Source organism: Camellia sinensis, chromosome 10 (assembly GCF_055761805.1).
Source record: "Camellia sinensis isolate YWXY chromosome 10, ASM5576180v1, whole genome shotgun sequence".
In the NCBI taxonomy this organism is placed as follows: domain Eukaryota; kingdom Viridiplantae; phylum Streptophyta; class Magnoliopsida; order Ericales; family Theaceae; genus Camellia; species Camellia sinensis.
The window spans coordinates 150,973,359-150,995,850 of record NC_138970.1 but is presented as its reverse complement, the minus strand read 5'-3'; positions in this window follow the sequence as shown (position 1 = coordinate 150,995,850).

Sequence of the window (22,492 nt, the reverse complement as noted above, 5' to 3'; positions counted from 1 at the left end):
TAATCATGAAAATTTTGTGACTCTTAGATTACACTTAGAATAAAACACCACACATTAATCAAGCTAATCTAAGGACCATAAATTTTTCATGATCATTTTCATAAAAAAATTTTCGGATATGTTTGGTTTGTGTTTGAGAGATGTGTTTTAGAGATAAAAAGTACGAAAAGTTGTTTGGTTTGATTTTTTTCAAAAGATGTTTTGAAAAATTATTTTGAGAGATAGTTTTGGAAAAAGTGATTGATTTGATGTGTGTGAGAGAGAGATTTGTTTGGAAAACTTGTTTGGTTTACAAGTTTTGAGAAATTTTTTTGAGAAAATTTGTTTAGTTTGATTACTTTTAAAAACTTATTTGTAGAGAAAATTTTTCAAAAATTTTTCACAAATACAAACCAAACGAACCCTTCATGATCCATAATTTTTCCTTAAATCTAATGTAGTACTCTGGTCTAATCATAAATTCCTAGTGTATGTTGTTTTAGGTTTTGTGTAGGACTAGGACAATGATGTGGAGGATACCTTCTTTCCATATATGTACTATGAAAAGGCTAGGTCCTCTCTTGTCCATTTCAATATAATTGCAGCCCCCCCCCCCCCCCCCCCCCCCCAAAGATTTGGAGAATGACATCTGGTCAAATTTTGTTCTTGCACGGAAGTTAACTTCCAACGTTGTACCCAGATTTGTTCTTACAACGTTGTACCTACATTGAATTTGAAGTTGTCCATCGTCAAAGCAATTAAAACATCCAGAAAATCTGGGTAAGTGATTGGATAGTAATAAATAATTTATATAGTGAGAGTTTTATTGAGATCTATATATATAAAATAAATTTAAATTATAAGATGAAAATTCTCCATAATTTCTAAATCGATTACTGTTTTTAAAGCTAGTCTCACAAGTTTGTAGCTTTGAATAATCTTTTTGCCTTTTGGGAAATCAATTCATGTGGAATAGGCATTGGAGCATGTCTCTCCTTTTGTATTATACTTTATTATATATATTTTTAAAATTTTAATTCTAGCGACGTGATAATATAAAATAAGTAAAATGAAAAAAAAAGATGAGGCGGAGAGTGAGATAGATGATCTGTATATATGAAAAGGCCATGGATTCATAAATTATCTATAATTTTAAGTTTCATGGGATTACAGATTTATTTTTGAAAAACAAGTAAAAAAGAATCATATGGTGTGCAATTAGATCTCCATTTAAAAAAGAAAGGGAAAGAGTAAACTATATTGACATCTTTTAAAATTTGAAAAAAATATAGAAAGTTTTAGTAGGAATAAATTATATTTTACCCTTTTATGTTTAGTTATTTTTTCACTTTGGCTCCTAAAATTTATTTATTTTTTATTTTGATCCTTCATATTTCAAGTTTTTTCCAATTTATTCCTCAATCTAATTTATGTTTAAAATTAGATATAAAATGTCACGTTGAATGTTACATAACATAAAAAATATATTATTATATTGGAATTTAGATTTGTATCAGAGATGTGAGTTATATACAATAAATATTTTTATACCATATGTCTGTCAATGTGTTATTTTTTTGTCTAATTTTGAATATAAATTAACTTTTGGAGTAAATTGGAAAAAACATGAAACATGGAGGGCAAAAGTGAAAAAAAATAAACTTTAAGGGCCAAAGTGAAAAAAATGGTCAAATATAACAGAGGTAAAGTGTAATTTACCCTAATTATATTGACTTATTTTAGTAAAATTAAATGGACTTGAATTAATGCATGTGGTGTGAAAACATAGGATAAATAAAATAAAATATACCATATTTTGTGTGTGTAAAAGATATGGCAATATCATTTATTTATTTAAGTAAAGATTATTGATGAAAATTGCGTTATGTGTTATATGAATAAAAATTTTAAAGGAGTTCCTTATAATTATGCCGAAACTATAAAGTTCACTGTATTTTTTTTTTTTTAAATTTATAGAAAGATCAGGGTAATTTACTCTTTAAAAAATGGAAAAGAAAAAAAAAAGATAAATTGCACTGACCACTCCTAAGATTTGAAAAAAAAAATACAGTAAATCTCATAATTTTGATATAATTACATTGAGCTCCCTAACAATTTTGATTCACATAACACTTAACCCTTATTTTTATTAATAATTCATTGATCATATGGATGGAAAAATGATGATATCATATTCTTTTACACTTACATATATTTTTTTACTTGTTTGTTATTGTGATTTTATACTATTTGTATTAGTTTTGATCACTTTAATATTATTATATTTTACAAATTTTCTTTAAATTGAAAATTAATATAAAAAAAAGAAAAAGAAAATTGTGTGCATAAGTGCATGGGACATTTCACAAACACCCTTTTTTTTTGTGATTGATGATCATGGGCCATGGATTAATGTGTTATATATAACCTTTTGTAGTTTCCACCATCACTTAATTAGCTTAATTTAGTGGTTATATGATGAATTCCTTACTTTATAGAACAGAATAATGGTATATTTATGGGAGACTAAGGTCTCGTTTGACAACTTTTAGTTTTAGATAAAAAGTTAAGAAGTTATTATAAGTTGTCACATCACTCTCTCTATTTTTTCACACATTTTTATAAAAAGTCAAAAAATTATTAAAATACCATGTTCCTAAACAAGGCTTTAACGGACTGTTGGTTTGTTGTACATGAGCATTAATGTAGTAATGTTCAAATAATACAAAAAAAAGAAAAGAAAAGAAAAGAAAAAAAAAAAAAGGTCTCATTTTTGGTAGCATATTTTATGTTGTGTTGAAATAAGATTTGTGCTATTTTATACTACACTTTTGACCAGTATTTTGATAAAAATTACATCTATGGTATTATAATTGGAATTTAATTGATCACTAATTAAAACTATGTAACGTGAAGATAAATTAATTAAGAGTTAATTTGGTTAAGATAAATTAAATGTAACTATAAGATTACATCTATATACAAGTCCATTTATTTATTTTGTAACCTTGACATAAGTTAATAAATTAAAATATTACTAAAAACATGAATAAAAACAAATAGCATAGAAAATTCTAATGTGGTGGAGCACCTGTAATATTTCAGCACAATAAATACTACACAATGCACCTTGATCAATTTCTAACAAATCTATATAAAATCTATATTTTTATTATATTAAAATAATATAAAAAATATTACACCACTCGAAATGCTGGTGTTGGTGAGAGGATCTTAATCCCTAGCTATACGTAAAGCACTGAAAATATGATGGGCTTGGTTCTTACCATATATTATGGTGATAGATGTATGATGTACTTCAAATCTTTCTTTAAGGATTCTATGGTGACCCATAATCTTCATAAAACCATAATCTCCATAAAACCATTCTTTAGATACTGCAATCTTAGATCACCTATATGATGGGACATGCAATATTTACTGTTAGATTATTTGGTGCATTTTATTGTAAACTAAAAATTGATAAAAAAAAATAAAAAATATTCTCCACTATCTTCTAGGTAATTAGTTTTTTATATTTTATTTAAGTTATTTTAGTCTAATAAATCATAATTACAAGTTATATTAAATAGTTTGACACATATTCTCCCTTTCCCTCTCCTCTCCTCCCCCCAAAAGACTTTTTAATTATTTTTATTTAAATTCTCAACTTTTTAAATGGTATCAATTCTAACTATCCAGTAGTCATAACTAACGAAATTTAGATAATTTATAATCAGTTTTTTGTTGGTGGTGCTGGACACCGATAGTGGTTATAGACAGAGAAAAGGAAGTATATGGGTGCCTGCTAAGTAAGAGATGAGTAGCAATGAATGGGAAAAAATGATGGAGTAATGACATTGGATTTGGGAGATAAGAGGTGGCGATGGACGATAGTAAATGTGCAAAGTGGCTATCAATAGTAACGAAGAGAAGAAGAACAAAAGTAGTTAAATTGTCTAAATTGTTCTTTCTCGGTTAGTTATAACTACCAGATATAAATAGATAGGTAGAATTGATATCATTTTAAAAGTTGAGGGTTTATTGTTTTATTTTTTATTTTTTTGATCAGCAAAAATAAAGCTTTATTAATAAAAGGATCAAGACACTTACAAGACTAATATCAACAAAGCAGGGAAGTGCAGAGAGCATCATAGCTAACCTAAACAATCTCAACTAGGCTGGCACTGCAAAAGAAGCACAATCATATGATAGCACTTGACCCAAGATTGGTGAGGGACCAATCAAAAGCAAACAAGGAAAAAATAAAGGAACAAACAACACCAAATAGCAGAAATAACCACACATATCAACATACAACAGCATTACATGGCAGCATATCCTCAGGACTCTGCATCTGGAGCAAGCTCCCCTGTATCACAGCAGTAGACAGTAGTTCAAAACAAAATGCAAGAGTTCAAATCCACCATGTTCTCCAAATCTACCATACTCAAATTGAGGCCCAACCACCATCTAACCCATGCACCTTCTTACCTATTACAAATTAGTCATCAACTCATGCACTGAACAAAAACAATCTTTGGGATTAGTTTCAAACCTGACTGCAACTCTTGACTTTATCAAATCACTCAACTCCTCCATCCTAGGTTACTTCCTATTAAACACACACTCATTCCTCATTCTCCATATAGACCAGAAGGTAGCCAATGGGATTGCCTTCTAGATCTTGTCTTCCAACTTCCTCCATTTAATACCTCTCCACCAATCTGGTGGACCTACAACATTATGAGGTGATACCCATAGCATACCCCACCACCTCAATAGATTTGACCAAATTTGCCAAATAGCAGGGCACAATAGCATAACATGATTTAAACTTTAACCTTCTTCCCTACAAAACACACACTTAGTCAAATTACTGTGATTCAAAATCTCAATTCTTTGGAGATAAGCTCTTGATTTAATTCTGCCTTTCCAAACAAGCTAACAAAAAAATTTCACTTTTGGTGGCGAAATGTTCTTCAAGATGAAACCAGTGACATCCACAACCTGCCCAGATGTAACAATATTGTAAGCTACAGCAACATTAAACATACTAGAAGATGAAGCTTTCTGTACCAAAGTATTAGCTTTTTCAGCCAGATTTGGGGTAATGATATTCAACATATTAATAAGTCTTTCAACAACTAATTCCTCCCAAGCTCGCAATCTTCGTCTAAACTTTAAGTCCCATCATGATGTGATTCTTTTCCTTTGAACCATATGATACAAAGAAGTCTCTTTCTCAGTTGACAGTTCAAATAACCTAGGATGCTCCTCCTTCAAATATGTGGCCCCAGTCCAATGATCTTCCCGAAATCTAATTCTTAATCCATTACCCACTTCAACGACACACTTATCTACATACAAGTTGAACAAAGGGATATTATTATTAGCAATAGTCAGAATATCGCCCCATAGTTTCAACCTCTGCTCTCCCTCCTTCATAAATGGGAACCAACCCCCACCTGTGCTACCATACTTGCTAACTGGTACTGATTTCCACAATGCCCTGTCATCACACCCATACCTCCACCACCATTTGGCTAGTAAACAATCATTAGCTATCCTCAAATTCCTTATTCCCAGACCCTCATTGCATTTGCTCTTCATAACCTTTACCCAGTTTACCAGATGCAGCTTCTTTTTTACTTCTGATCCTCTTCACAAACATCTGGCCTAAATCCTATCTAGTACTTTTGCTACACCCTCAGGCATTTTAAAATTGAGAGATAATAAATAGGTAATGAAGACAGCACTGCTTTAACAAGTGTTAATCTCCCACCAAATGATTGAAGTTGTCTTTTCCAAGATGCTAGTTTTGTCTTGAATTTTTTAATCACTAGCATCCAAATACTCTTCCTTCTTGGACTTGCATCAAGCGGCAACCCAAGATACATAAGAGGTAACTCTTTGCGCCTGCAATTCAATTGTTTTGCAAAATTTTCACCAATATTATTAGTAATCCCTATCCCACATACATGACTTTTATGAAAGTTGATCTTCAACCCAGATATCACTTCAAAACACCTCAAGATCCTTTTAATATTTTGAATTTCATGCCGTATGCCTCACAGAATACAACAATATCATCTGCAAATTGGAGATGACTGACATTAACTTCTCTATGACCACTCATTTTATGAGTCCTAATGATTTAGCTCTTTGGAAAAGCATGTTCAGACCTTCAGCCACAATGATGAATAAAAAGGGTAATAGTGGGTCCCGTTGTCTAAGACCTTTTTCTGGAATAAACTCAGCAGTAGGAGATCCATTGACAAGGATTGAGACCATTGTTGAGGATAAGCACTCATTCATCCAACTTGATTCACTTATCTTGGAAACCAAATTTTGACAGTAAGTCCAATAGGCATTCCCAATTGACAATGTCATAAGCCCTTTCAAAGTCCAATTTAAGAATCAACCCCTTCTTCGTTCTTTTCTTCCACCAATCAATTGTCTCATTAGATATCAACACCCCATCAATCTACAATATACATATATATATATGGGTGGGTTATGTATTCATGTTCTCTCATAGCAATATGTGCAGGATTATTCATGTTCGGCAAATGTATTGAGATTATTCATGTTCTCTCATTGTTCATAACAATCTAATTTTCCCATTTATCTTCTATAATTTATAAGTATTATGTGCAGGATTTTCCCAACAAAATGTTTATATTATTATACTTCGAGAAAAAGGTTAGTAGCTTTATCCTATTTTTCTTGCAAGAGTATATATGCCCATTTGCTTTGCTGACTGTACCTGTTCAAGTGCCCATTAAAATAACTTCATTCTTTGTTCTACCGGAGAAGCAAAATTCCAAGAGAGAAATTGAATGGCGTGAGTTGAAGCCTTGTTTGTACAAGTGTTGGTCAGCTCTGAACAGAAGTGCTTGTGTCTCAAGATCAATAAGCCCAAATTGATATTGCTCTGGCTATTGCATTGTGTAAAAGTTTTTTCGTGACCCTGATGTGGCAATACCGATTTTTTACATGTCTACATGGTGATGCTGCTGGATGTTTGTGATATTATATTCATGTTGAGGGTTGGTTCTCTTAGGTACATGAATTGCCTACTGCTTTCATTTGTGCCCCCTGGGATTCAGAGCATCCATTCATGCACTTGACAAGGTACTACATTTTGGGGATAGAGGATTCATAGCTTGAGGACCTAATTTTTTGCCTTCGTTTGGCAAGAACTGTTTTAACTTGCTTTCATTTGTATTACATTTAGAATTTGAGGTTAAATATGAAATTTTTGGATGGTTGAAAGTGAAATGTGTGCACGTTATAGAATGGTTGCTAATATAATTAGTATTCAAGGATTATTTTGTTTATATACAGGGTATATGCTGCACTAATAACGAAATAAATACAGGTGGTCAAAAAATTAAATTAAAAAAAAAACAAATTATAAAGTTTTTGGCGACTAAATATTTTGGTAGTCAAAAATCCAAGCAAAGGTTTTTGGTGCCTAAATATTTAGTAGTAAAAAGGAAACAAAAGACTTTTGGTGACCAAATAGTTAGTAGCCAAAACAAATCAGAATGCGGAAAAAAACTATTGCCAAGTAAATATTTTAGTCACCAAAGAACACGACATCATTCGGCGACTAAACTATTTGGTCGTAAAATAGAAGGAAATGAAAATATCTACTCTTTTGATGACTAAATTGTTTAGTCGTGTAAACTAACGACTAAACTATTTGGTCGCTAAATGTATTATTATTAGTGACTAAAATGTTGTACAACTAAATATTTTAGTCGCTAAAAGAGAATTTCATTTTGTTTTGATTATTTTCGGCGACTAAATATTTTGTTGCCAAAAAGTTATGTTTGGTAACTAAGTCCATTTTAGTAGCCGAATATGAGATAATTAGTGACCAACATCAATTTAGTTGCAATTGACTATTGCCGACAAGGCTTTGGCGACCAACAGGGCTACGAAGAACTTTAGTCGCCATTGACTTTCGGCGACTAAAAAACAAACTTCGGTGACTAAAAATTTGGTCGCCAAAAGTGTAATTTCCTATAGTGTTTTTCATGATGCTAGACTTATAGTTCATCTAGCTCATACAATGAGGTGTGTATAAAGGCCTGCAACATTTATAGATAGGGTTGTCTTCACTGAAGAGTTAAATCCCAACCACCCTGTATTAACATAATGAAGAAGTGCTAAATGTGATGAAATTATTGTTATGCTTTTAATTTCTCTAGACCTAACAATTTCCACACATAGCTAAGTTATTGTGAATTTTAATCTTTAATTTGAATGTCCTTCTGTGTATTTTATTCATTTAAATTCCATCTTCTATCAAAGCTAGTTCTAGGTGAAAATGAATAACTAAGCCAATCCCAAATGTTTTCAGTGGTTTGAAAAACAATAGATTAATGGAGGACTGAAAGAGAATGTCTAACATGAAGCACATAGAGAAGAAGGGCATGTTTGATGGTCTAATATTCCGACAGTGACAACAATAGGGTCCTATGTTATTTATGTGACTAAAATAAAAGTGTGTATGTATATACATATAGGGACAAAACTAGGAGAAGACTATGGGGGCAATGGTCTCCTTGTTTCTGCGAACAATATTGTTTGCCACAGAATTTAAAAAATATATATATTATTTTATACATAAAATGACCCTCCAGTATAAATATATATATATATATATATATCTCATTCTTCTTCAATCTTGCATTCTCTTTCTATTTTGCACAAAAAAAGCTTCTTCATTATATTAGAAATTACTTCTGTGGCATTTAATTTTTTTTTCTTCTATGTATATATAATTATAAGCATATTGTACATACATGTATGTTTGTATATATGGTGAGAAAAAAAATTCTTTTGGCCTCTCAGGTAATAAAATCCTGGTTCTATCCCTGTATATATATATATATATATATTATATAACAACAAATGAATCAAAAAAACATCATGTTTATGAGCCACATTTATATGAATTTTGGTTGGTCAATGATCTAGTTTTGCTGAGTTGGTTGTCAACACAAAGTTGGTAAGAATATTAGGGTGGCGACCACCCCTAAAGTTTCCGTGGGAGCCCAAAATAAATATCAATTTATTGGGATAATCCAAACAAGTCATAAAAATGGGCCAAGACTAACAAGCAAGTCCACCAAGCAAACATCACACCTCTATAAAAGGAAAGGAGGACTATAGACACCCTATTTTTGACTGCCTCCTAAGACTTGGACGCTTCATTCTGAACACTCAATGATGAAAACGTTACACTATGCAATCTTATTTAGTTTTGAGCTTCAAACCCAAACCTTGCACTCCATTTGAACCAAAACCTATTTTTCTAGCTTGACCACTCAAAGAGTAGCAAGACCAAAAGTTGACTGGCAGGCCACTTAATTTGGGCTAGCCGTACATCTTTTTGGTTGGCTGGCCATGTTCAGTGCAAAAGATATTTCTACAGTAGCAAGCTGCTCCCAGGCATGAGATTTGGCCATCTGTCCATTTTTGAAGATATTTTCGTTGGAAGGCGGTTGAAAATCTATAAATAGGCCATCTCCCTTCAAAATTTAGGTTTACAGAATTGTTTTATACACCTAGGAGTTTTTTCAAAGCTCTTCCTTTTGATATTCAAAATAGATATACTATAGATACACCATTAAATCTCAACATTAAAACTTTTTGTTGAAGTTTTGAACTTTATTTTAGATACTTGAGAGTGTTTGGATTGAAGTTTGTGAATCAAGATGCTCTCATTTTTTTCAAGAGGTTAACCTCTGAACACGTTTCATTACCCTATTCTTTTACTCTTTGCTCTTATTCTCTGTTATAAATACTGATTTTCAGAGTTGTTTTAGGCATAAAAATGTGATTTAAACTTTGTTGAAGGTGAAAGGGCTAGCCACCCTTCCATAGGCTTATCCATCGTTGTGCTCTCTTTGTTTACTCCATGCTTTTAGATTGATTTTAGCACTGTTTTAGTTAGTATTTGTATGAATATGGATTGTATATATGTGTTTAAATCTTTAAATGTGTAGCTTGATTCTTGATTCTCGATTCTCTCTCTCTTCTTCAAAGTTATTGTGAACTCTCTTCTAGTTCCATCTTTGAAGCATGAAAATGGATGCCTCATCCTTATTCCATGAGTAGAAAGATGAGCATACAACAACTTTTTATAGCTTTCATTCATTTGCTTAGTCTTGTTTTGATTTTGCTTTGAAGCCATATAAGAGCTCTTTCATTGGAATTATTAGAGACTCTCATGGAAATGGATGTCTCACCCATCTTCGATGAGTAAGAAGAAGAGTCTCTTTGCTTCCCTCAATAATATAACCTCTTGTTTGTAAGCTTTGTTTTCATGAATGGTGAAATCTATTCTCTCTAAATTTGAGTACTCACTCTTATTTTCCATGAGATTGAGTAAGTTTCATACCATCTCTTTGAATGCTTCATCTTCTTAATTCGTTTTAGCTTTGTATTCGTTGATCTCCATCCCATTGCTTCATTAATCATCATCTAAACACCCTTGGGATGCTGGATGATTTGTGAAGCAAACCTACTACTTCCTTGAAAATTTTCATGATAGGAGGGAATAGGAAGGATGAACATCCTTTGGAAACCCTTTGTTTTTGCTCTGTTCCAGTTCTGTTGCAACAAGCCTTTTTCTGTAAGAAATGGTCGGCCAGCCACAATCTTATATGGCCGACCAGTTCATTAGGCTGGCCGACCACTTTGTTTGTACGACAGTGGTGGTTTTCAGCAAAACAGAGCAGATCCTGAGGTCTAAAACAAAACTTTTTTTTTTTTTTTTTTTTTGACTGTGAACATGGCAGTTTTTGGTAGTAAGCAGAGGGGGTTGCTGGAGGATGTTATTACTTGCGCATGTGAGATTTGAGATTAGTCGCTTTGAAATTTGTATTTGTAATAATTAGTTAATTTATTTATGTCTGTAATAATTAGTTAATTTAGACATTTAGACCCTCTTGTACGAGGGCAAATTTGTAACACTTGATGTATGTCTAAATTAACTATAGAACCATAGAGGACTTTTGTTTGATGGCTTACGCTTTGAACTTTTGTTGATATGATTAGGTGAAACTCTCATCTGATGTGATCCGATAGGACTTTCATTTGATTTGATTGCGTTACGGGGGAAATTACTTATGAAAATGGAAATAATGTGAATCGATGACGTCCGATAAGTATTTGATAGAAGTAATGTGAGTAATGACTTTGTAAAGTTATGTTCTATGTTAAGTATTTTTCGAATATTACAATAAGAAGTGATCAATTTTATGAAATGAGATGCTGCGTTTGAAATGAATGAATGATCATCCAAGATTCTGAAAGTTATCTGTGGCATCCTTAGCATTACATGATATGTGTCCCTTTATGGGTCATCAGGTCCCTTTATGGGTCATCAGAAACGTCTCGGTGCATATGAGTCATCAGAATGCCTTCAAGGCTGTCCCTTTATGGGTCATCGGATTTGTTAACGCTAAAGGATGTACCATGTATGATTATATGCAAAATCTGAATATGAAAATGATTATGAAAACGATTATGAATCTGTTTCTGTTTTGGGATCCGAATGTGCATAAGACTCTGTTTTGATATGAACCCTAATCTCTGTATATGATTTATGATTTTGTTTCTGTACGAAGATAATGTCGAGATTAGGTTATGAATATGGTTACGCTTCTGTTTTGTAAAGAGTTGAAGTTGTAGTTATGATATCAAATAACTCAAGTTTGGAGGACCAAACTTTTTAAGGTGGGGAGACTGTAACAACCCCGATCCGTAATTAGCTGCTAATCCGTAGTTAATGATGCTAATGAGAGGATTAAAAGAAATTATGTGTTTATTCTGTATTTTGCATGATTTTGGCTTTCTATCTGTTACTTGTAGAAATATCTGTCTGGAATTCCGCGTCAATATGAAAATTGAAATCCTTATCGCCATCCGAAATCGAAATTGATTATATCAATGTGTTATTTGGAATTTTTAGAACCACATGGTAAATTTTATTAAAAATTGATTCAGAACAATTAATTAAGTTGTGTTTGGTTAGCCTAATGTTCCAATTAATGTATTTCAGCATCATAACTATATATTCAACACATTTAGCTCTTTTCCCCTCATTCCTTGAGTGCCAAAATCTGAGAATTCATTTTAGAGAGAGTGAGGGTGCAATCCTAGAGAGAGAAAGGTAGAGATTAAGGAGAAATTGAAGGCTATAGCTTGAATTGGTCAAAAATTGTGCAAATATCTAGCTATCAAAGACTTTAGGTAAGATTGTAACCTCTAGATTGTGCATCTAAGTTATTAGCATGATATTTCATCAAGATCATGAGTTTAATTGCATAAAATAAGCTTTGAATGAAGATTTGAGTTGTAATTCATACATGCATGCTTAGTTTAGTTTAATTTCATCTTTTTGAACATGATTCATATCATCCATGTTTGAATTATCATGTTTTGAACCTTGGTTTCATGTTTTGAAAAGGGATTTCTTACATGCATGGAGCTTATGAGCTTAATTTACAGGTTTCATTAGTTTTGGAGCAAAGAGATTGAAAAGTTTTGCATGTATGTCTATTCCTTACAAATTGAGCATGATTTCCAAGAATTTTCTCATGCGTGTTTGAAATTCATCTTAATTATGGGAAATCATCAAGTTTCAAGTTGTTTTGTGGTATTTGATCATGTTTTGAGAAGCTCAAGATCAAGAAAATCCATGCATGTTGTGTTTATGAACATTCTTAAAGTTTAAGTTGAAATTGTGAGCTTTTGGAAAACTCTTGGGCCCTGATTTTATGAAATAATCCTTAATTCATCATGTTTTTACAAGTTTGCCAGGTTATCTCAAGTTTTGGGGCCCAAGAGATGTGTTTTGAAGTTTGAAATTCGAGTTTTGAGCTTGGGGGTACAATCTGGAAATTCTAGAATTTGCATCTACGCTCGAGCATGGAAGTTCACGCTCGAGCGACCACTCTTTGTGCGTGCACTTCCGCTCGAGCAACCTAAAGTCCGCTCAAGCGTGAATTGCAAGCTCCCAAAATTTTCATATCTTTACAGACTACTCGAGCGAGGGAACCTGCGCTCGAGCGACCACCATCATTTTGCATGTCCGCTCGAGCGAAGAAAGCTACGCTTGAGCGGGGACCCTGTTTTCAAAAATTTGACTAAGTGTTTTCCAAAACATTTTGGCATCCTTATTGCATCTTAGGCATTCTTAAGCCTTAATTAAGCCTTAGTAATGAGGTTATGGATTAGAAACACGCTAAGAAAAAGAATGTACTAAGTTAAGAGTTTATAAGAGTGTGTTTCAAGCAATGTGATAAGAAAGAATATGAGCTATTGTAATGAAAGCTAAGCTGTAATGGCCACCTGAATGTGTAATGATAAGATATGTTTGTGTTATGTGCTTTTGTGTCTGTAGGTCAACGTCTGGAGATTGATTGACTGTTTGCGAGAACCACTGTGAGTAACGTTATTGTAAAGATACGTTCATATGAATTATGTTTCAAATGAATTATGATAAGTTACAATTTCTGAAATGATATCTGTTTTCGTGAACGAATGTCCCATGTTTGAAATCTATTATGGCATCCATAGATAGTCCCAAGTCATGGGGGACGACATGTTAATGCGGGTCCATGACATTCATGTGATTATGAGATCTCGTTAGCCACTTCATTGTGGTGATATGTGTTTAATCAGTATCCGGAACCGATTACTCAAGTTCGAAGACGTTATGTGATGTGTTCTATGGGATGTACCATTATTATGTTCTGATACGAGAATGATTACGCTATGATCTGTTTTACGCTTATGATATGTTCAGATTTCGTTCACTAACCTCTTTACATTGATGTTATTCCCTGGGCTTTAGCTTACTGTGTGTATATATATGTATAGGTGGGCATTCTGTAGATCGAGCCTGAAGGCTTTTGTCTGGATCTGTGTTCTGTTGTCAGCCAACCATTGTGCCTCACGTAGAGGTTCCTAGAGTGTCTCAAGTGTTTAAGTTTTGTTGTTTCTGTATATATAAGACTCGGTTGTTTTGTTGGTTGTACTTAAGATACTTTAATTTGTGTGGGTATAAGTATGAATGACTTTTGATTATGTATATAAAGTTTTTAATTATTCCGTTTCATATAAGTAAGCACAGCTCATTGGACAACTATATTTATGTATTAGCTTCCGCTAGCTCCTTAATTTTGTTAATCTGTTCAGAGGCCTTCGGTAATCCAATGATTACTGGCCGGTTACGATGCTAAACCTATAGGGGCGGGTTTGGGTCGTGACATGTTATCATATTTAGCATACTACCATGAGGTTATTTGCTTACTTGAATAACTCTATGAATGCCTATGGATGGAGGCTAGTGTTCTTAGATTGGAATGACTTTGATTATTGTACATATGAGCTTGCTTTTACTTTGAGGTGCATATATTCAAAAACTCTTTTCAAGAAAGTATGAAAGCAAAGCATTCCAAAGTAAGTGGCGTGGTCTATATTTGTTTACTTTTAGTATATTAAAAATCAGAACATGAGTATATAGTTTCCATAAAATTCACATAATGATTTAGTAGAGGCCGATCTTTGATCAGGTGAGTGGGGTACTCAATTCATGACCTTCCCCTCTCATACCTAAGTTCTCGAGCTAATACAACTTTGGTTATGACGGACAAGTGACTTTTGGCATGAGTCACGGGTTTCCTAAATTTCCTAAAAATATTTAAGTGGCGACTCTGAAATCTGGTAATGTAGTCCATTTTTGGCATCTTTGATGATTAATGGATTTTTTAAAGATTTTCCGGATTTGGATTCTCATTCGTTTTTCTGTTTCACATTGAACTTGTGGAACCAGATTCAGAACCATGAGAGTTTGAACTATAGGGAATTGCACTCGAGGAGACTAAACCCCTTTGAAGAGCGCGAAAAACTAGCTACAAGGACATAGAAGGTAATGGGCTTTCTAATCTCTATAACACAGCACACATAGACACCCTTCATTTTTTCATCTTCTTTCTTTGATTCAAATTGCTAACTTTATCATCGGAGTGTCTCCGGCTTGCAACCTCGGTTGGATGGCACCGATCATGCTTATCTTTGCAGATTTAAGGGGCAAAGTTCATCTCTTCATTAGATCTTTACAATCCTTGTGAGAGGATTTTTCAGGTCTTACAATTTGCGCCGACTGTGGGAATCGTCTGAAAGAGTTCAATGAAGTAAATAACAAACATATTACTATAAGTAAAAATTCAACAACACTTTAATGGTTGAAGCATAACGAGCCACAGCTAGGCTTTGAATTTTCTCTTTGATTAAACTTATTTTAAAATTATTGTAAAATCGGTTCTTGAATAGTATATACATCGTGTGTGCTTACAAACTCTATGGAAAGTTTTGTTCATGCTAAATCTTGTTGAAAAGTTTTAAAACAAAACAGAGCTCATGAATTTACTTTTGCATCTTTATTTTCTCTCTCTAAATATGAGTTTCACACTTTTGTTTGGAAGAGCTTCTTTTCGGCATTATAAAAAAGGTTGCTCGGCCAAACCCACCCCTAGGATTGTTTATTTATTTATTGGCTTGCATGTATCTGTGCTAAAAATTTTTGTGGAATCCAAAGGTTGGGGCTTCACTTTTCTCTCTCTAGAAGTATTCCTAGGAAGAGAAGGTGACAAAGATAGGGCCATAAGTTAATATGGAAAAAAAAAATTATATTAATTAATAATTTGGGGTAGTCGGCTGCTTATGATGCAATATATATATATATATATATGTACATCTAAATCCAATCAGTTTGGTCTGGAGGCAACTTCAATTATTATGAATTGCTCATGTTAATGCCGACCAAAATCTCGACAAAATTGAAGATCAAAGGTGTTGCATACGTAAAGAAATCTTGCCGACTAAGTTCTTAACAAAGCCAAATACAAAGAGATGTCGACCAAGTGTTTCGATGCACCGTGAAGCTAAGAGAAATTGTTGGCCAAGAGTTTCAGTGCACCAAAAAGCCCCTACAATGCAGCAAGCAATCGATCGACACCCATAACAAGCTTGCTGAGTCATCAACAAAATCCTTCTGATCATAAGCTCACAAACCCAAGATTAGGCTATCATAACTATGCTTACTCGGCAATATCCAAGAGTTGAATCACATCAATAATGCCAATAAAGGCACTACATCCACACTTTTCAACTGCCAAGAAAATAAGCTCTCGTCCATTTTCCTCAACATCAACGAAACTATCAACTGTTGACAATGGTTATTTGGTACATCCATGCATGGACCTTTGCATTACTCGGTAACTATTCTGCATGAACTGGCCTTTGGAACCTCCATGTATTCTGATGTCACTGCCGTTCAATGACAACCTCAGCCCCATTTATTAATTCGGCACTCAAACCATGTCCAACACCCTTCTGAACTACGATGCTGAGAAGAAGACAACACCAAAGAACCAAATTACATCAATAAAGCCTGGCAATGACTCCACAATTCGGCAACATTACTCGGCAACACAGGTCAGTCTGCAATGCCGCAGTAATGTCAAGTAGCTACCAACTTGAAGGCACAGTCGCTCGACTATTTTTCGATGCTTGGCACCACAACTTCATTGTCAAGCTCATCAGCAATGATAATTGTCATGAATGGGGCAAGTATATATCTTTAATCATGTTGGCTACAACTGCGATGCTGAGAAAAAATTTAGTCCTTCTCTTTTTGGTGTCACATCTCAGCAACATGCTCCACATCATTGGTCATTCTCGGAACAAAAACTACAATTATTAATTCAACTACCTCTTTGGCAAAAATTTTATGATTTAATTCTCGAAAGTAAAACAACATTGCTCGGCACTACTGTCTCGGCATAGAACTAGCATAGCGACTTCAAATTTGTCAAGATTTCGGAGGTACCAAAATCATCATTTGAATATACTACAAGGTTCGTGTCGACTTGAAGAATCCAGACCCACAACCTAGAAGAGCCAAAAATTAATCGATGCTCGCTGATAGTTGCGCAATAGACCAAATTTTCAAAAAACTAAATTTTTGAATTTGTCAAAATCAAATTTTGCATATACCAGTGTGAAGTACTCATTGAGACGAGTCCAACACAATAAACCGCGTCTGTGGACGCGCCCCGAACGTCCTGGGAAAATCCCGTTTCGTTCATTTGGGCTTACCACAGTTCGGACTCTAATGTCACGGCTCTGAATCTAATCTCACAATGTGCGATGTGAGACCGATAAATCACCAAAGAGTCCAAATTCGACAAATCATTTTGGAAAACTGATTTTTAATAAAGACGTGCCAAACATAGACTGCTTTGTCAGATACAGAGTCGCCACCTAAATATTTTATTTTGGGAGAATTTAGGAAACCCTGACTCGTGCCTAAGGCCACGTGTCCGTCATCACCAAAGTTGCCTCGGCTCGGGAACTTGGGTACGAGAGGGGAAGGTCATGCAATGACCACCCCCGCTCACCCGATCAAAGATCGGCCTGTACTAAGCATGATATCTTATTTTTGAAAACACATGTGCTCTTATTCTGATTAATTAGCTAGTCTTACTACGTGATGCATACAACAAACAAATATAGACTATATCGCCTAATTTGGAATGAAGTATCGCATATCCGTTTGTTTGGAAAAAATGGTTTGAAGTTTGCTACTCGTAAGTAGGGTAAATCGGGTATTTGATGAATTGTTCCAATTCAAGTAATCCAATCTTCACCCATAGGCATTCAGGCAGTTAATCACGTAAACAGTTAGCCTCATGGCAAGAATGCTAACATGGCAACATTAACACACATGCAGTATGCTAAAGCGTAAACACTCACAGTGTACTCCGAGCCAATACAAAGAACTAGTTAGAAATCATGCATGCTCCTAGTTCATGTTAAGATGTCTAATGCAATGCATACGAAAATGTATCTAAGATAGGCTCGGCTACCTAGAATGTTATGTGAAATGCAACTTGATAACATGTTGTTAAACACGTATTCTAGTAATGTATTGAAAGTATAATGCAGTTAGTATGATGCGCCGAGCCCGGTGCATGCAATACAGATGAATGGATGCACGCATGCGGGCATAAGGTATGCTAAATGAAATATGCCCTAAAACTAACCATCGTAAGAGATTAAGTAAAAGGGAGAAAGAAATGGGGATTGGAAGACATGCATCACACACACGCACGCTTATTACAACAATGTGCCATCTCGAGGGAGGGACCAAACAAGAAGCTAACTAACTAATCTAAGCTAATTATAACAACATAATTAATTAACTAATCCTAGTTAACTAATTATTACAGAACGAATTGAATAGCTAACGCATTAACTAATTAAGAGTACAAACCAAAGCAGAAGCTAGCTATCTAAGCATGGCAGCTAAGGAAAGCAGTAAATCAGGAGTCTTAGAGGGAGAGGAATGCATGCAAGCCTGGTCGCTTCATTCGGAAATCCAATGCGATGCCCCGATTTGCATCAGTTTTCATCTGTCCTCAGAACTCTGCACCAAGCTCCAGAAAGACGAAACTCCACCTAGGGAAACCTGTGGAAGGGTGGTCGACCACTTTTGGTCTCTCCAAACACTTGCCGACCACTTTTGGTTATTGAAAAACCAGAAAAGTGGTCGGCCAACTAGTTTTTTTGGCTGGCCGGCCAGTTATTGCTGCTGAACTGCAATTTGCTGCAACAGAGAGCAAGAAAGGGCATGACAATGTATTTGTAAGATATGTGTGCACAACCACCCTCCCTATCATGTTATGAACTCAAGGGGGTGTGGTTCTTGACCCTCGGGCCACCAATTGCGCATTTCAATGCATGATGGTCGAGAGGCGAAGTTGCACAATTCAATGTAAAATGAATACACAAGTAAACACATAAGGCCTAGAACTTTATCATGTATGATCAAGAGCGTCGGCGAAAGGGAATTAGGGAACGATTCATCACTTTAAGTATGAAATGTCCTTGTTTTCCCGTGTTCGGACTAACACCTATTCCAAACACAATGCAACACATAACATGGCATGCACAATGCTACTAGATGGCATACACAATGCAAGGGACAGGCATACAACAACATGCAATACAACATGATCAAACTACCAATGCAAATGGCATGCAAACAATGCTAACACATGCATGCACAATGCAATGCTACAAGGGCAACTTAGCAATGTTAGAGACATGCATACTCAATGCAAGGAACAACTTGGCATGCACAATGCATATAACCACATGGCATGCACAATGCAATGCAAGATGGCATACCTAATGCAATAAAACAATATGGCATACACAATGCAATATACATGGCATAATCAATGGACTTAAACCAACAGGGGTAGACCTCAGTCATGCCCAAATTAGTGATCATTGGTGATGAAATTAAGACACAAAAGGCAAGGTATGCATGTACAATGCAATGGCCTATCAAAGAGGCCTAAGAGCACAACTCTCAAGAGTGCTCAAAGAGTGACAAATGTGCAAGTGTGACAACACTAAGTGCACTGAAATGAGGTAAGAAATGATGCCAAATCATTCAAACAAAGCAAGTAAAGCATGCAATGGTCCTAAAGCATGAAAGCTAACAAGGAGGATTACTCTAGGGACATGCAATACATGGCACAAATGCATGAACCAACCACGGATAGAGTTTAATTAGGTCAAAACAAGGACCTAAACATGCTGAGATGAGGGCTCAAATACCTAGGCATGGAAGCATACAAGCTAAGCCATAAACTAGGCAACAAATGCACAACCCTTAGAGGCACTCAAAGGGTGAATGAAGTGAGAACATGGCAAGTCTATATGCTCTGAAATGTCATGTCAAGTAATGCCAAATCATAGACACAACACAAATGAAGCATGCAATGGTGCTCAAAGCTTGAAGCAAGCAAGGGCACTTGTATTATAAGTATACCAAACATGAAGCATATGACCAAAGCAATCCAAAACAGTCCTAGAACATGTTAAAATGAGTCTAAAACATGCATGGAAGGAAGCCAAAACAATGTATTATGGAGGGCATAAGACATGGTGCATACAAGGCAAATAAGGTGGATTACACTACACCTATTAAGACCAAGCATGGGATGGCTTAAGAAACAAAAATCAAAGTTATATCATGGCATAATAGCCCCCAAAACACATTGAAATGATAGCTCGCAAGCTTAGACATGAATGCATATGCAATGGTTCATGTTAATGCATAAAGGGGCAAACCCTCCAACGCATTGAATGAGTGAAAAATGTGCATGCATGGCCATGAAACATGGATTGAAATCACATAATAAATGATGCCAAATCATTAAAATAGTCCAAGTAATGCATGCTAGTGGACTCAATACACAAAGCTAACAAGCTAGATTGAACCAAGGCTATACAAAGCAAGTCATGTATGACCAAAACAACACAAATCAGACCTTAAACATGCTAAAACATGAACAAAATCTTCTCAGAGCTAAGCCAAAAGCATGCTAAAATGACATGTTACAACATGATGCATGTTAGGCTATTTCATGGAATTGCACTACAAGTGCAAGGAGCATGCAAGAAGTGACCAAACCAAGCCCTAACAGAGGTATGACATGGTAAAACAATACCAAATACATGCTGAAATTGACTCAAACCAAGCTATAATGACATGCTACTTCATGAAGCATATAAAGCTAGTTTGCGCGATTTACACTACAAGTGTATAAAGCATGCATGGAGTGACCAAACCAAGCAAAAATAGTTGTATGCCTCAGCAAAATAACCACAAATACAAGCTAAGACATGGCCAACATAAGCTTAACAAAGGTGCTCAAACATGAGGCATATGAAGCTAGTAAACACAATACAAGGAGAGGGGATGACCTTCTCCTATTTAAGACACCAAAACCACCTTTCCACCACTGAAATTCAGTGGTAGAAAGGTCATGCAAAGGGTTTAACAAGAGCCTAAAGGGATGGCTCAACATAAGTCCTAACAAGGCCTAAGAGGGGGTAAATCACCCCAAACAAAAAAGTGACCTTAAACAACTATTTTAAGCATGAAAAAGTGGAATTTTTTCTAGTTAAGAGTTAATCTTAAAAACGTATGCAAGAAGGGCTAAAATCTTAAGCAAGAAAGGGGGATTTAAAGGTCAAATGCTCACCCTTGAAGACCTCCTTTACAATTGCAACTCCAGCAAGTTCTTTGAGCTTAAACCAGTTCAAGAACACCAAAAACAACCCCTTAGCACCTTAGCAACCAAAGGAAGGTCTTTGAGTGTGTGTTTGTGTACAAAAGTGAGTCAAATCTACACTTTAAGGCACAAAACAAGAGAGAATGAAGATGTATAGATATAGATTATATGTATAGCTCAAGGAAGTTTTTCTGAACCTAGAGGAGGGAGAAGGAGCCTCCCTCTTATAAAAACTAAAAGGAAAATATTCTTGGAGAAGCTAAGCCTCAAACAAATCCCTCCATACACGTGTATGGAGGATAGCCCAAATGCCCTCCAGCTGTGCCAGCTAGAGGAAAATATCTCCAAAAAGGTGCCAAAAAGTAGCCGACCACTTGAAGTGGTCTTCCAAGACACAAACTGGTCGGCCATGGTGGGGGAGAGTCCAGGGCATGAAAAAAAGCTAGTGGTGTGGTGGCTGACCAGAAAATGTGTCCTAAATACCAAGAAAGCCAGTTATCCGACCAGAAAACTGGCTGGTAGAAAGAAAAGTGGTCTCCAAGGAGAAAAAGTGGTCTCCCACCCTTGTACCACCTTCCAAACAAGGAAAACAAGGTTTGTATAAAAAACAAACCAAAACGGATGCAAGACGAGAGATCGGGAGGCAAAGCACGCGGCTGAAAGCCTCGAAAACTAGTCTACGGGCATCAAAAGTGGTATGCAACCACAAAAGTGGTCTCCTGGACCACAGTGTTCCTATAGGCAGAGGTAACAAGGTGTGGTTCAAAAACCACGCCAAACAGAGAACGTTAAGCGGTCCCAAGACAAGGCACGCGGCCGAAAGCTCCGAAAACCGAAAACTATTCTCCAAATGGGAAAAGTGGCCTACGATCACAAAAAGTGGTCTACGACCACAAATAGATGGTCAACAAGACCTTTCCCTCCCTTCGGGGAAGAGAAACAAAGTCCGGTCCACAAACCGAACCGAAGCACAAAAGAGTTCAGAGGCCTGGAGGCAAGGCCCTCAGCCAAAACTCCGAAACCTCTAAATGAGCATAACATGCACCATCACCGAGCGCTCAATCGATGACGTCTGAGTCTTAAGGTCGGTCAAAAATGGGGTGTCTACAGTTTTCCCTCTTTGGCAGAACTCAAAAGTCGTAAGTGATGGGAGTGAATGTCAAAGTCCAGAGACGACCCATTTTTGACAAGGCCGAAGACTTAGACAAACATGCAAGATAATAAAGAGATGTGCCCACAGGCTGGGGTAAGATACAAATGACATGCACAAAGCCGAACATAACTTATGATCATGCAAAAAAAGCTGTAACGAAGAAAATATACACAAT